A 15,797-nucleotide genomic window follows, 5' to 3' on the forward strand; every position below is an offset into this window, starting at 1 on the left:
CAATCATGGAAACACATTTATGTAAAGGTAGCCACTTGCCTCTATAGAAACATTTATGCAGAATAGGCACCCAGCAAACTTCAGCCAGGAAGATCTCTCAGATCTTATATTTTAAAAAAGAAAGGAGAACAAATGTCTTGATGATCGAAGCATATGTAGCATGTTCAGCAAACATTTATTCATTTCTGCTCTATAACGGACATGAGTTAATGAAATCAGTTCTGCTGAATCAGAATGCTCCATTCATTTTTAAGTCAGATACTAGATAAACACAAAGAAGACAAATTGCAGTGTATCACAGAATACTGTTCTGCTACTAATAATTAAGCAAAAGGAGCTCACAAGAAATTGAATTCTTGGTTTATTTTAGTAAACTAGAACATACTTTAGAGGATTAGTGATTGAAAATGTCAAGTAATATTTGCAAGACATTTGCATCTGCTCTTTCTTTATGTCATTTATTTCCCATATTCTCAATGTGTGCCATTAGATAGAATTCTACAGACAGAGACTTCACCATCTTAAACACAGCAGAATTCCACTGTGACTATGATGCTACGAGACAGGCTAATAAGATTTTATAGAATATAATTAAGTTTCCAGGGAAATGATTTGACCCTTACTATTTCAAACTCCATGGAATAAGTCATATTATAATGGCATTCTACTGAATTAAATCCTCAATTTCATGAAAGCAACATGTTTATCTCAATCCAAGGTGACAGAGGAAAAAGAAACAGGAAATAATAGTGCTAAACTTTCACAGCAGGACAATAAATTAAATTCAACAAACAATCTTTTAGAGCCTACTATGTACAAGGCACTATGAATATAAAACATACTTCCGGCCCTAAAGTAACTTATAGACTACCAGGGAAATTAGACATGAAACTCAGAAATGGGAAAGATACTGACATTTACTGAGTGCCTGCTCAGTGCCAGGTACTTTATCCTTTCCAAGTTAATCCAAGTTAATTTATAATCCAAGTTAATTTCCAAGTTAATCCAAGTTAATTCCAAGAACCACTGGAGTTCCTATTTGTCTTCCCATTCTACAAGTAAACTGAGACTCAGAAAGCTTGAAGCATTTTTTTTCAATAATACATAATTTTAATTCATAAAAAGATACATTCATTAATTTTTCTTTCACCCAGCCTTTTCTCCTAATCTGGCTTTGTCCAGGTTCTCCTGAGAACCACAAAACCTTATATTAGGCCAAATGTTCCTTTTCTTCCAGTTTTATTGATATAATTGACATATAGCACTGTATAACCTAAGGTGTGCAGCATAATGACTTGATTTACATACATCACAAAATGATTATCACAATAAGTTTAGTGAACATCCATCATCTCATATACTTCTGTAAGAAAGTATTTTATATTTCTTTTTAAAGAAATATAAAAAATATTATTTCCTTGTGATGAGAACACTTTGAATTTACTCTTAACTTTCAAATATAACATGCAACATTGTTAAACATATTTATCACGTTGTACATCAGATTTCTAGCACTTATTTACCTTATAACTGGAAGTTTGTACCTTTTGACTACCTTTGTCCAATTCCCTCTCCCACCGCACCCCGCCTCTGGTAATCACAAATCTGATCCCTCTTTCTACGCGTTTTTTTTTTTTTTGGTTGTTTAGTTGTTTGTTTTTGAGGTATAACTGACCATGTTAGTTCCTGGTTTACAACATAGTGATTCGATATGTCTATACATTTCAAAATGGAACTGGATTTTTACTATAATGTTTATGCTTTTTCTACTCTACCATTAACTTTAACAAAAGGCAAAGTAGTAAAAGGAGTGCAAAAAAGGAGATAAAAGTAACATGTGGTGGGACTTCCCTGGCCGTCCAGTGGTTAAGACGCCACACTTCCAATGCAGAGGGCATGGGTTTGATCCCTGGTCGGGGAACTAAGATCCTTAATGACGCGAGGCATGACCAAAAAAAAAAAGTAACATGGTGAAATATTAAAAAAAAAAAAAACATTGATACTGACAGAGAGACTCAGGTTATATGGAAGACATGAGGGAATTTGAGGTGGGCCTCAAAGGAGTTTTCAGAGCCTTAAATGGGAACTGGTTCTACCCATCAGTTTAAACAGCCAAAGTCTGTTCATTTCCCCCCTTTTGTAGCATAGTAAACAACTTTCTTTTAACATAATTTTAATGACCTTTATATAAACTATTTATCATGTTGTATGATCATTTCCGTGCCTTGCCCACTTCTTGGTCCCTTCGCACTATGTTCAAATCAAACTAATACCAGATCTGAGATTCTAAACAATTTAAGTAATTTTATATATAAATTAACATAAGCTATTTTACCAATCAACCTATTTAATTCTAAAGCATTCATCATCCCCTGCATCTTCTCTTCCCTAAGAAATATAAGCTCTATTTCTTAACTATTTCTTCTTCACATTTATCTCTGTGAATTTTATATAACTCCAAATAGGAATTTTAGGGTAAACATATTTTCAAGGCTTCAAAATAAGAAACATGAAAACCAATATTTCCAGGTAATATTTCCATGGCCAAAGAAAAAAGGGGGGAAATCCAATAATGATACATCCCCACAAGATGTTTTCATTAAACATCAGAGTTTGCATAATGTGGAGGTTTAAGCTTGAACTTTCATTATCAGGACTTACATCCTCCATTTATTGATACTAAATAGTTCCAAGTACTCAAACTATGATGATTCATTCATTTAAGTACATTTTTTCACTTAAAACAACAAATAATTGTCAAGGAGAGGTAATACAAAATCTATAATATAACTTTAAGCTAGATCCCTATCAAACACATCCCATTCCCATCTGCTCACATATACACTTAAAGATGCTATAGAGTAAAAGCAATAATTTTACCTTGCAAGTGCAGCTGAAGTACAGAAGACAAAAATAAGACAAAGGTTAAGGTGAGATTTATATTTTACTTAAAGAGATTTAATGTTGCCTTGATTTGAAAATTTTTTGTTCCAATAGGCCATTGTGCTTGATAATTGAAACAGACCTCTTGAGATTTTCTACATTAGTTTAGTGCACTGTAGTCTCATTATATTGACTGTTTCTCAAAATAAATGACCTGTCAGTTGAAGCTGGGAAAGGAAGCACAATCTAAGAGATTTTAATATTTCTGGATTTTACCTGTTCAAAGTTTTTAGTGGGAATTTTAAATGAACCAAAACCCCAAAATAATTTGTTAAACATTGAGTTTATCCTGTGTTAATATTTTTAACTCCTTGCAAACCAAATTCAAACTTTAAAAAAAAAGCCCAATGAATAAATTTGAATCCAAAACAAACCTAGGTATGTTCTAAAAATGTCAAAACTTAATATTAAAATGGTCTCTGTACTGAGAAAGAAATCCAAATTCTGTCCTATTTGACTACCTTACCAAATTTCACACACAACAGACGAGAATAAGAAGATGCAAACAGTATCTCTAAGCCCAAACAGTAAGTCTTGTATACCATAAAAGTAAGCAATGTAAACACACCCAGAGTTTTTTTGTTTGTTTGTTTGTTTGTTTTTGGCTGCATTGGGTCTTTGTTGCTGCACTCGGGCTTTCTCTAGTTGCGGTGAGTGGGGGCTACTCTTCGTTGCGGTGCGCGGGCTTCTCATTGCGGTGGCTTCTCTTGTTGCGGAGCACGGGGGCTTCAGTAGTTGTGGCACGCAGGCTCAGTAGCTGTGGCTCGCAGGCTCTAGAGCACAGGCTCAGTAGTTGTGGCACACGGGCTTAGTTGCTTCATGACATGTGGGATCTTCCCAGACTAGGGCTCGAACCCGTGTCCCCTGCATTGGCAGGCGGTTTCTTAACCACTGCACCACCAAGGAAGTCCCCAAAATAGTAATAATAGTAATCCACAAAATAATACAACAGAGACCATGACTGCTCATCTCCCATTAAAATAACTGAAAATCTGCTTTGCAGAAAAGAGAAGCATGAGTAAGGCAGAAAAGGAAATATCTAGTTTGACTCAGCATTCCCTCTTCCCAAGTACATTTTCCTCCTTTTCCTGACAACATGTTTTGAAATAAATCTAAGCCAATGTTCTATACAAACTACACATTCAATGAGTTCATGAAAATTATGTAGATTCATGGAGTAATTTGAGAAAGAGGACAAGAAGAAACCAGCTGAAGCAGCAGGAAAAAATGCAGCCAGGGCTCTGGCAAGTAAAGTTTCCCTGGCACTCACCGCCAATGCCCTGGCTTCCTCTTGTAGTCAGATCAATACAATCAAATAATTCCACAGCTCCAGCAGCCTACTAATTCCCATAATGAAAGAAGATTGAGTATCATTGCTCCAAAAGAATAGCCAGCTCAACAGTTGTCATTTTTCCTTATTTAATATTTTATGCATTTGTACAAGGTACTAGATGTTACATATAACATAAAAAAAATTCCATACTCACAGCATTATATATACAAAAGAGTATCCTATAAGTACCTGATTGAAAGCACTGAATCACCAAGTGTGATCTTAGTGTCCCTAAAATGTCAGAGTGAAATAGTGCCAAAAGATTCTGGAAACTAAAGCAGACGGAAGTAATGAGCAAAGACTAAATATTAATGTTCTATAAATATTAATGTTTAGAGTAAAAAGAAATTGTTTTAAGCATAAGAAATGGCTAATCCACCCTACTTAAATATGGCAAATACAGAGCAACCAAAATGAAGTAATATTGAGAAAAAAAATTATTTCATTTTCTGAACTCAATACATTGACTTTCATACATATTTTCCAAATGAACTTACCAAATGATAATATCACTTATGAAAAGGAAGTTTACAGCTAACGCTGAAAATTAAAGGACACATATATCTCAAATGATTTTTTACTGTAAGGAATGATAACCAAAGTTAAATTAAGAACATAGAACAAAATTGGGCTTGAAATCTAAACTAGAAGTAGTCCTGTGGAGTTGAAAGTACACTGGCCTTGAAGTCTGGGTTCAAGTCCTTGTTATGCCGTTTAATAATTTCATAACTTTGGACAAGTCACTACTACTCCAATTCTTGATTGTGTTACCTGTAAAATGGGAGAAATTGTCCTTGCCTGCCTGCTTTATAAGATTGTTGTGAAATCAGCTGAGGAAAAATGAAACACATTCATTCTACAAATCTTTAACATGGGCCTGGCAACGTGCCAGCCATGAAAGAAATGGAGGAAAACAAAAGAGAAATAGCTCTTGCCCTAGAAAAGCAAATCATCTAGCTTTACAGATTACTGCTTTATAAATTTTAAAGTTCCATTCAGTAGTGAATGAGGACTGAACAAAAGAGTAATTCAATAATTATTTATTGAGCATCTTTGAGCAAGGGATTTTTGAGGGAAATAGATACACTTATTTAGATTTTTTTCTTCACTATTACTACAAAACTTATTTTTATTTATTTAATTAATTCTATTTTATTATGGCAGAATACTTAACATGAGATACATGTTCCTTAAATTTTTAAGTATAAAATACATTGTTGTTGTCTATAGGTACAATGTTCTATATGAGATATCTAGTTTATTCACATAGTTTAACTGAAACTTTATGCCCACTAATTCCCCATTTGTGTGTTCTTGGCACCCTTGTTGAAGATCAGTGACTGTATACACATGGATTTACTTCTGGGCCCTCCATTCTGTTCCACTGATCTACATGTCTCTCTTTAGGCCAGTACCATACTGTTTTGTTTACTGCAGCTTTGTAATATTTTTGAAATAGAGTAGTGTGATGCCTCCAGCTTTGTTCTTCTTTCTCAGAATTGAGTTGACTATTTGTGGTTTTTATGTGGTTCCATATGAATTGTAGAGTTGTTTTTCAATTTCTGTTGTAAAAATGTCACTAGGATTTTAATAGGAATTGCTTTGAATCTGTAGATCACTTTGGGTATTGACATTTTAACAATATTAAGTCTATCAATCCATGAACATGGGATGTCTTTCCATTTGGGTCTTCTTTAATTTCTTTCATCAATGTTGTATAGTTTTCAGTATTACAAATCTTTCACCCCCTTAGTTACATTTATTCCTAGGTATTTTATTCTTTTTGGTGCTACTGTAAATGGCATTGTTTTCCTAATATCCTCTTCAGATAGTTCATCATAAGTGTATAGAAATGCAACTGATTTCTATATCCTGATTATATATCCTACAACTTTACTGAATTTGTTTATTAGTTCTATCAGTTTTTTTGGTGGAGTCTTAAGGGGTTTTTTTGTATATAATATCTTATCTGAAACTAGTGACAGTTTTTCTTCCTCCTTTCCAATCTGGATGCCTTTTATTTCTTTTTATTGCCTAGTTGCTACGACTAGGACTTCCAATACAATGTTGAATAAAAGTGGTGAGAGTGGGCATCCTTGTCTTTTTCCTGATCTTAGAGGAAAAGTTTTCAGCTCTTCATCATTATGTATGATGTAAGTTGTGAGCTTGTCATATATGGACTTTATTATGTTGAGGTGCTTTCCTTCTATTACTAGTTTGTTGAGAATTTTCAACGTAAGGTAGATAGCTAGTGGGAAGCAGCCGCATGGCACAGGGATATCGGCTCGGTGCTTTGTGACCGCCTGGAGGGGTGGGATAGGGAGGGTGGGAGGGAGGGAGACACAAGAGGGAAGAGATATGGGAACATATGTATATGTATAACTGATTCACTTTGTTATAAAGCAGAAACTAACACACCATTGTAAAGCAATTATACACCAATAAAGATGGTAAAAAAAAATGATGTTGAATTTTTTTCAAACTTTTTTTCTGCATCTGTTGAAATGATCATGTGATTTTTACCCTTTATTCTGTTCATTGTGCTGTATCACATTGATTGATTTTCATATGTTAAACCATTCTTGTATACCAGGTAAAACCCACTCGGTCACAGTGTATCATCCTTTAATATGCTACTGAATTCAGTGTGTTAGTATTTTTTTGAATATTTTTGCATCTATGTTCATTAGGGATATTAGCCTGTAATTTCTTTTCTTGTAGTATTCTTATCTGGCCTCCTAAAATGAGTTTGAGAGTGTTCCCTCTGCTTCAGTCGTTTGGAAGAGTTTGAGAAGCACTGACATTAATTCTTCTTTAAATGTTCAGCAGAATTCACTAGTGAAGCCATCTGGTCCTGGGTTTTTCTCTGTTAGGAGGTTTTGAGTATTTATTCAATCTCCCTTCTTGTTATAGGTCTGTTCAGACTTTCTATTCCTTCATGATTTAGTCTTGGTGGTAAGTTGTATGTTTCTAGGAATTTATACATTTCTTCTAGGTATTGTTCATTGGTGTATAATTATTCATAGTAGTTTTGTTTTGTTTTGTTTTGCGGTACGCGGGCCTCTCACTGTTGTGGCCTCTCCCGTTGCAGAGCACAGGCTCCGGACGCACAGGCTCAGCGGCCATGGCTCACGGGCCTAGCCGCTCTGCGGCATGTGGGATCTTCCCGGACCGGGGCACGAACCCGTGTCCCCTGAACCGGCAGGCGGACTCTCAACCACTGTGCCACCAGGGAAGCCCCATAGCAGTTTTTATGATCATTCTTTATTTCTGTGGCCTCAGTTGTAATGTCCCATCTTTCATTTCTGATTTTATTTGAGTCTTCTCTCTTCTGTTCTTAGTTAGTCTAGCTAAGGTTTGTCTATTTTGTTTCTTTTTAAAACACCAACTCTTGGTTCTGTTGGGTTTTTTTCTCATTTTCCTAATTTCTATTTCATTTATTTCTGCTCTAATGTTTGTGGTTTCCTTTCTTCTTCGTTCTTCTAACTGAGCTTAGTTCTTCTTTTTTAGCTCTTTGGGGTATAAAGTTAAGTTCTTGCTTGAGATCTTTCTTCTTTTTAACACACTATTGACTGGGGGATTCTTGCAGAAACAAATGCCTCTGGCTGGCAATTTGTTATGTAAGTGAATACTGAAACACCCATGTTTGAGTAAATATCAACAACTTATTTTGCACTTACTGTATTTCTTTGAAGCTTTGTACATGTCTTGCTAAAGCATTCTAATATTTCATTAGAGTGTGATAGGCAGTATAGCAGGCACCTCTGTGCAGGGGAATAGAACATCTATTAAAAACATACCGTGTTTCACTGTGCTTTACCCTGGAAGAGCAGACTCTACACTTTCTGGCTGCACTTGTCTTTTTAGCCTTGTGGTTATTATTTCCTCTAGAATATGTTCTTTTATTTTACCTGATAGTCGACAAGGTGGATCTTTGCACAGGGCTCTTTTAGAAACACCACAAGAAGGACCAGGTGCAGGACTGCCACTACATTCACCAGAACGGTCAGTTACCCATTCTCTAGGTATTGCTAACAAAAATTGCTTGTAAGTCATTTTATTCTGTGCATTTAGGCTACAATAAATTTTAAAGCACTGAATAAACCATTTTCGAGTTTTCTGGAGGATATTGAAGTTTTCCAGATATTGATCAGATCAATCAACTCCTTTCATATATTTATTATACTCTAATATACAAGTGGGCTTTAGTTATCTGATGGACAGTCCTCCTATCTTCCTTTCCTGTAGATGCTATGGGGGGAGGCATCATGAATAGTTGTCAGCATGCAGACTAGCCTCTTGCCTTTCCAGAGAAGAAGAATCATTTCTCCCTTCCATAAGAACGCCATTTCTCCCCTCTGTAGATTTTTAGATTTCTCCTTTAATTGGTTTGGTAGACCACAATTCCCTCTTATAGTCCCACAAACCCTGGCTTTATTTTTCAACAATATTTCAGATGTGGACACACTGTTGTAATAATTGTCTTGGTAAAGATGGTACCATGAACCAAGATAAGGTTGTACGACCAATAATAGTTTCTTGCAGTTTCTTTCCTACACCCATGTAAATCTCAAGGTTGCATATATATCCAGTTTCACTTTTGCTAACCATCCTGACCAAAATTCCATATTTTGTAAGTTTTCCAGGGTTATAGGTTTTGAATCTGAGTTGTCCTCCCCACTTTATCATTGCCTCATCAAGTAATAGCTCTCATTTGGGTATATAGATTGATTGAAATTTTGGTAGAAAATAATCCAAAAGAGGTTTAACTTTTGAAATTCTGTCTGCAGGAAGTGGAGTTTCTGAGTTATCATTAAAGTGAAGAAATGTCATTGTTTGTTCAAACCTTCTTCTTGTCATAATCTTTGGAAAGATAGGTGTTTCAAGTAAGGGATCAGTCAACCAATATTCTTTCCAGTGACTTTCTTATTTGTCCCATCAAAATTATTAATCCAAGAAACTTCTTCATGTCATTATTGGTTAAATCAGTCCATTTTAAAGTCTTATCATACTTTTTATATGATTTTTCATTCTGTTAGTAATACAAGTTTGTTTGAGAAGTGACCAACTCGAAAAAGTCATTACCAAAAATTAATTCTGTTATTTCACTAACACTTTGCGGGTTATTACATTCGACAGTTACACCTGACACACCTGTAAAGACTTCAAATTTTCATGAAATGTTGTCTTCAAGCCACTCTTCTGTAGAAGCAAAGGAGCATTCTCTAGCACTGTGAGTTTCATTTTCACTTTCTGTATCAGAATCAGTCACTAAGGTTTTTTGTCTTTTTCTTGGTCTAATATTCACATCATCTGAATCAGAACTATATTCTGAAGAACTATAATCTTCAGAGACACTAGTATATATGTCACCTGGACAATCAGAGAAAGTATCTGCAAAAAATTCTTCTTCACTCAAAATTTCATGGAGTCATTTTTTTAAATTTTACAGTAATAAACTTGCATTTATAATATATACAAGGTGGGAACAAAAACCTAACAGAGCAAAATGTGAATGATAATGACAATCGTAAGTTGTATAATGAACCCCTGATCAATTTTAAGCTCTAACAACTTGCATGGTGATGTTAATTGCATCACTCTCTAAAAACATATTGATATGTCTCCGGTCAATAACGTTCAGGTAACAGAAGATGTATTAATAGGTCTCTGGTCAATAATGTGTTAATGTAGGGATTTATCTCTGTGAACTTCCTTCTTAGCACTAGTTTTGCTGCATCCCATAAGTTCTGGTATATATTCATTTTCATTTGTTTCAAGGAATTTCCTAATTTCCTTTCTGATTCCAACTTTAACCTAACGGTTCAAAAGTGTGTCATATAATTTCCACATATTTGTAAATTTTCCAGTTTTCCTTCTCTGTCAATTTCTAGTTTCATTCCATTGTGGTAGAAAAGATCCTTGATATTATTTTAATCTTCTTAGATTTGTTAAGACTTGTTTTGTGACCTAACATGTTATCTATCCTGGAGAAAGAGCCGTGTGCATTTGAGAAGAATGTGCATTCTGCTACTGTTGGGTGAAATGTTCCATACATGTCTGTTAGATCCATTTGGTTTATATTATTGTTCAGGTCTTCTGTTTCCCTATTGATCTTCTGTCTAGATGTTCTATCCATTTTTCAAACTGAGGTACTGAAGACTCCTACCTATTGTATTGCTATCTACTTCTCCCTTCAGTCTGTCAATGTTTGCTTAATACATTTAGGTTCTCTAATGTTGGATGCATATATATTTATAATTGTTATATCTTCCTGGTGAATTTACACTTTCACCATTATATGTCCTTCTTTGTCTCTTGATAGTTTTTGACTTAAACTTCCTTTTGTCTAAATATAGCTCCTGCTCCCTTTTGGTTACCATTTGCATGGAATATCTTTTTCCATCCCTTTACATGCAGCCTGTATGTATCCTTAAATCTAAAGTAAGTTTCTTTTGCACAGCATACAGTTGGGTCTTGTTTTTTTTAATCCAGTCAGCCACTTTGTGTCCTTTGATTGAGGAGTTTAATCCACTTACATTTAGAGCAATTATTGATAGAGAAGGATTTACTATTGCCACTTCAACAGTTGCTTTTGTTAATCTCTTAGTTCTTTTTTCCGTCTTTTCCTCTCTTGCTGTCTTCCTTTATGTTTTGCTGGGGTTTTTTATATTGAAACACTTTGATTTCTTTGTGTGTGTGTGTGTGTGTGTGTGTATGTGTGTAACTTCTACTGTATTTTTTGTGGTTACTTTGGGGTTTACATAAAATATAACAGTCTGTTTTAAGCAGATAACAACTTAAGTTCAGTTGCATACAAAAACTGCACTTTTACTTCTCTCTCTTTCACACACACACACACACACACACACACTTTATGTTATTGTTCTCAAAATTTACATCTATTCATGTTGTATAATTTTACCATATTTTTTAATCATAGCTTTTTAAAAAATTTTTTCTCTTAACTTTTATACGAGAATGAAAAGTGATTTACCTACCACCATTACAGTACTACAGTATTCTGTATTTGTCTATATATTTACCATTACCAGAGTTTCATACTTCCTTATGCTGTAGTGTTGCTACTTCAAATCTTTTCATTTCAACTTGAAGTACTCCCTTTAGCTATTCTTGTAGGCCAGGTCTAGTGGTGATGAACTCCATCAGCTTTTGTATGGTAAACTCTTTTTTTAGTTAAAAAAAAAAAACCACCTTCCCTGTTCTTGAGTAGTACCATGTTCACTATGATGTTCTCGAGCTCCACAGGCTGTGGTGCCAAGAGGCCCACTGGGCTGAGCCACCAGCCAGGACTACACAAGGGAGCTGGGGCTGGATGGCAATTGCCATGGCTCTATTTGGCTTACAGTGACCACACCATAGCTTCCCAAGCCTCCCTGGCTGATGCCGCCTGTCATGTACTCCCCCTCACCTCCCAGTACCACCCTGACAACCTTGGAAATTCTTTATTGCTCCATTTTTGAAGATAAGTTTTGCTGGGTATAGTATTCTTAGATGACAGTTTTTTTCTTTCAGCACTGCCTCTGGCCTGCAAAGTTTCTGCTGAAAAATCCACTGATAGCCTTATAGGGGTTGCCTTGTATGTGACAAGTTGATTTTCTCTTGTTTGTTGTTTTTCACTCCCTTTTTGTCTTTGACTTTTGACAATTTGATTACAGTAGTCTGCCCTTATTGCGGGGATACATTCCAAGACCCCCCAGGGATACCTGAAACTATGCATAGTACCAAACCACATACATACTGTTTTTTCTTATACTAACAGGCAGGTAGCATAAAAAGCATGGATACACTAGACAAAGAGATGATTCATGTCCCAGACAGGACAGAGCAGGATGGCATGAGATTTCATCACACTACACAGAACAGCATACAATTTAAAACTTATGAATTGTTTATCTCTGGAATTTTCCATTTAATATTTTTGGACCACAGTTGACCATGGGTAACTGAAACCAAGGAAAGCAAAACTACAGATAATGGCTACTACTGTATAATGCATCCAGCACAGATTTCTTTGGGTACATGTTTTTCAGTATCTTTTGGGCTACTTAGATCTGGATTGCCATTTCTTTCCCCAGATTTAGGGTATTACCAGCCATTATTTCTTTGAATAAGCTGCCTGGTCCTTTTTCTATCTCTCTTTTCTCCTGCTGATACTCCCATAATGTTTAATGGTATTCAATAAATCCTTTAGCTATCTTCACTCTTCATTTATTTCTTTTTGCTCCTCTGACTAAACTATTTCCAGTGACCTATCTTCAAGTTCACTGATCCTTTCTTCTGCTTGATCTAGTCTGCTGTTGAATTTTTCAGTTCAATTGTTGTGTTCTTTAGCTCCATGATTTCTGTTTCATACTTATTATATTCTTTATCTCTTTGTTGAAATTCTCACTTTGTTCATGCATTGTTCTCTTGGCCTCAGTGAGCATCTTTATGACTGTTATTTTGAATTCACTGTCAGGTAAATCATATAACTCTGTTTCATTAGGGTCAGTTTCTGGAGATTCATCTCATTCCTTTGTTTGGAACATCTTTGCCTGATTCTTCATTTTCCTTAGCTCTCTGTGTTGCTGTCTACATATTCGACAAAGCAGGCACCTTTCCTAGACTTTGTGGACTGGCTTTATGCAAGAGAAGACCTCCCACCAAACAGCTGGACTTCTACCAACTCTCACTCCCTATGGAGAAACAGGCAGCTGCAGTTTTTGTCTACTTACTCTGTGTTGAGCCAGAGGGGGCAGGGAGCTGTGGTGTTTTACCAGTCTAAGCCACCCCCTCCATTTCCCCCTACCAGGTGGCTAGACTTTGAGGGATCCATCAGAACTCCAAGACTGGCAAGACAAAGCCAGTTTTCTGGGGAGCCCCCTCAGAAAGGGTAGAGTGCTGGACTATGAACCAACCCCCAGGGGCAGGGACTCCAGTGAGAAGGTATCCCAAATATCCCTACTGAGGCAAGACTGAACACAAACGTGATTCATCATTTAGTGAGCATTCCACCAAACCACAAGGTCTCAAAGATTTGTGAACAAAGGTTTAAGTTCACTCTAGAAACCTTCCCCAGGTGACCTCATACAAACCAATTGCTTCTCCTAATGCTTACTTCTTGAGGCTTTCCAATCTTATTCACTCCAAATGTATCTTTCAATGTCTAGTCTCTCTCATACATGCCTCTCATACATGCCTCAAATCCAAAATCCAATATGTATAAAATCCAATATGTATAAAATCTATAAAATCATTCATTCCCCACCCCACACCATCATTTCACAACCAGATGACTACATCACCTCATCACTGGCATCTCTGCCTCCACTCTGGCCCCCTTGCCCACTGCTACCAGAATAATAGTCCTAAAATTCAAATCTGCTTGTATCATTTCCCTGCTTAAAATCTTTAATAGTTCCCCCTTAGCTTTCAGACTAAAGTTCAAACTTTTTAACTTAGCACATAGGCCTGTCACAAGTAGGTCTATGCCTACCTCTGCAGCTTCAACTCTTGTTCCTCCCACAAAATCATCCTTCATCCCAGCCATTTAGAACTACTACTGGTCTTTAAGCATGTACTATTCCCTCCAGGTAAAATGCTCTCTGCCCTCACCACTTTCTTTGTCTAGTTAACTCACTCTCCAAACTTAGCCTTGCATTATTCATTCAAAACACTCCCTTGATATAACTGCCATCATGCCTCCACAATAATTCCAGGAGAACAGGACCATGGTAGTGTATTTTCTAAATCTGACTCTCTAGCACATATTACGGTGACTAGCACACAGTAAGCACACAAAAAATAACTGTCTGCTGAATGGACTAATTAATGAAACTCGAGCTACCTGGAATGATGCAAGTCCTTTTTAAAAGTTAAATTTTTTTACATGGCTTAAATTTCCTTTGTCTCTAAAGTTTTCAGTATGAAATTCAGTAAAAATCCAGCAATTTGTGTCCTATTTGTCTCCATTTCTTACTTCTCCTATTCCATCTAATACCAGTCCTGTGACTTGGTTTTTTCTTTAAACGTTAAAAGCTCTCTACATATTTTGCCAAGAATCTCCTGTAGAATATACTTGGCTTCTAACAGCAATTTAACTATATAGTAATTTCTCTCCTTATAAACTGCTGATATTTTTAAAAATAAGATTTAGAAACCCTTTTGCTGGTACATATCTGCATTTTAACAATAGAAGGTGGCATCAAAAAGTCTCAGTTACCATTATTGTATTGTGTGATTTTCTGTCAATGTTATGAATATTCTTCATATTCAGAATTATTGTTCAGTATACAAATGCTTTACAGCAATGCTTGTAGCAAATATTAAATATGTATTTGACATAAAAAGTTATTAAATAGAGGTGCCATTTCCTATAATGACATCGGTCTATTTTTTAATCCAAAGGGACAAATATTCCCATTTTAAAAGAAATAAAACAGGCTATGGTATGATAACAGAAAAAGCCAGAGAAGTTAGTTCAACTCAGGAGTCAAATTTATTTCCCTTCATTTTTAGGAATAAGGATAATATTGCACTGCAGGAGTCGAAAAATGGGAGCAAGGTACCATAGTGGAAAAAGGTAGGACAAGGAAAGGAAGGAAGGTGACAGAAAATTTGTACCAGTTCTTACCAGGTATTTTATATATTATGTGATTTAATCTTCACAAGGCCCCTAAGTATTCAGAGTAGGTTTTATTATCCATATAGCTCAGAAGAAGAAACTAAGGCTTACAGATTTTTAATTTTCCCAAAGTCGCCCAGCTAATCAACAACAGAACCAGGATTCAAGCAAGGTCTCCCTGCTGCCAAAAGCCATCTTTGCTCTCCATCTTGCCCTGACCCCCAAAGAAAGCAAGAGATATGCAAGCCAACATTCTCTCAAAGAAAACCGACCCTTATAAAATTTATATGCCAATAAAATAGGATGTGGAATCTCGAGATGTATAAATAGTACAAAAATGTTTTAAAAAAAAAACTTGAACAGTACCAGAGAGAAATTTTTAAACTTAAATTCCCATAGAAAATTATGAACAGTGGTGGTAATAAAGCCAAACTGCCTTTCCAAGTTTCTACAATTAATTACATACTGAAATATCATCGCTTTTTTTCTCTGTCCTCTCTTACCTTTGATTTGGACTTCTTTCCCCCCAAAAAGAAAACATGTACTTCCTTAAGGAACTAGACACATTTAAAATTGCCAAGTCAGGAATCCTTGATATATGTAATTATATATTAACTCTGTATTGGTTGGCAGTACTTATCCTATGGAGAGTTACTCAGTGAATCATGTTTGCATGAGTTGGTGGTCTCAGTCTACATCTTCATAAATGTTTGATCATAACTGCATCTCTGGGATAGTCTCAGTGGAAAGAGAATAATTTAATAAAGATAAGGAATCAGGAAATATATAGGTACGGACTATCAATCAAAAGTAGAGTAATATCTCATTTACCTGACTTATAAAAGGAAATATACCTCAATAGGGACGAAGAATTTTGTTATTTAGAAAAAAATT

The 15,797-nt window shown here is 35.7% G+C and overlaps 1 protein-coding gene across 1 annotated transcript in view; it reads right to left on the reverse strand.

Moving 5' to 3' along the window:
• The window catches only part of CTNNA3 (catenin alpha 3), a 1,597,197-nt gene that overhangs the window by 1,481,027 nt on the left and 100,373 nt on the right, over positions 1-15,797 (reverse strand). The gene's annotated exons all lie outside the window — the stretch shown is intronic.

The sequence above is a fragment of the Phocoena sinus genome, chromosome 16 (assembly GCF_008692025.1).
Source record: "Phocoena sinus isolate mPhoSin1 chromosome 16, mPhoSin1.pri, whole genome shotgun sequence".
In the NCBI taxonomy this organism is placed as follows: domain Eukaryota; kingdom Metazoa; phylum Chordata; class Mammalia; order Artiodactyla; family Phocoenidae; genus Phocoena; species Phocoena sinus.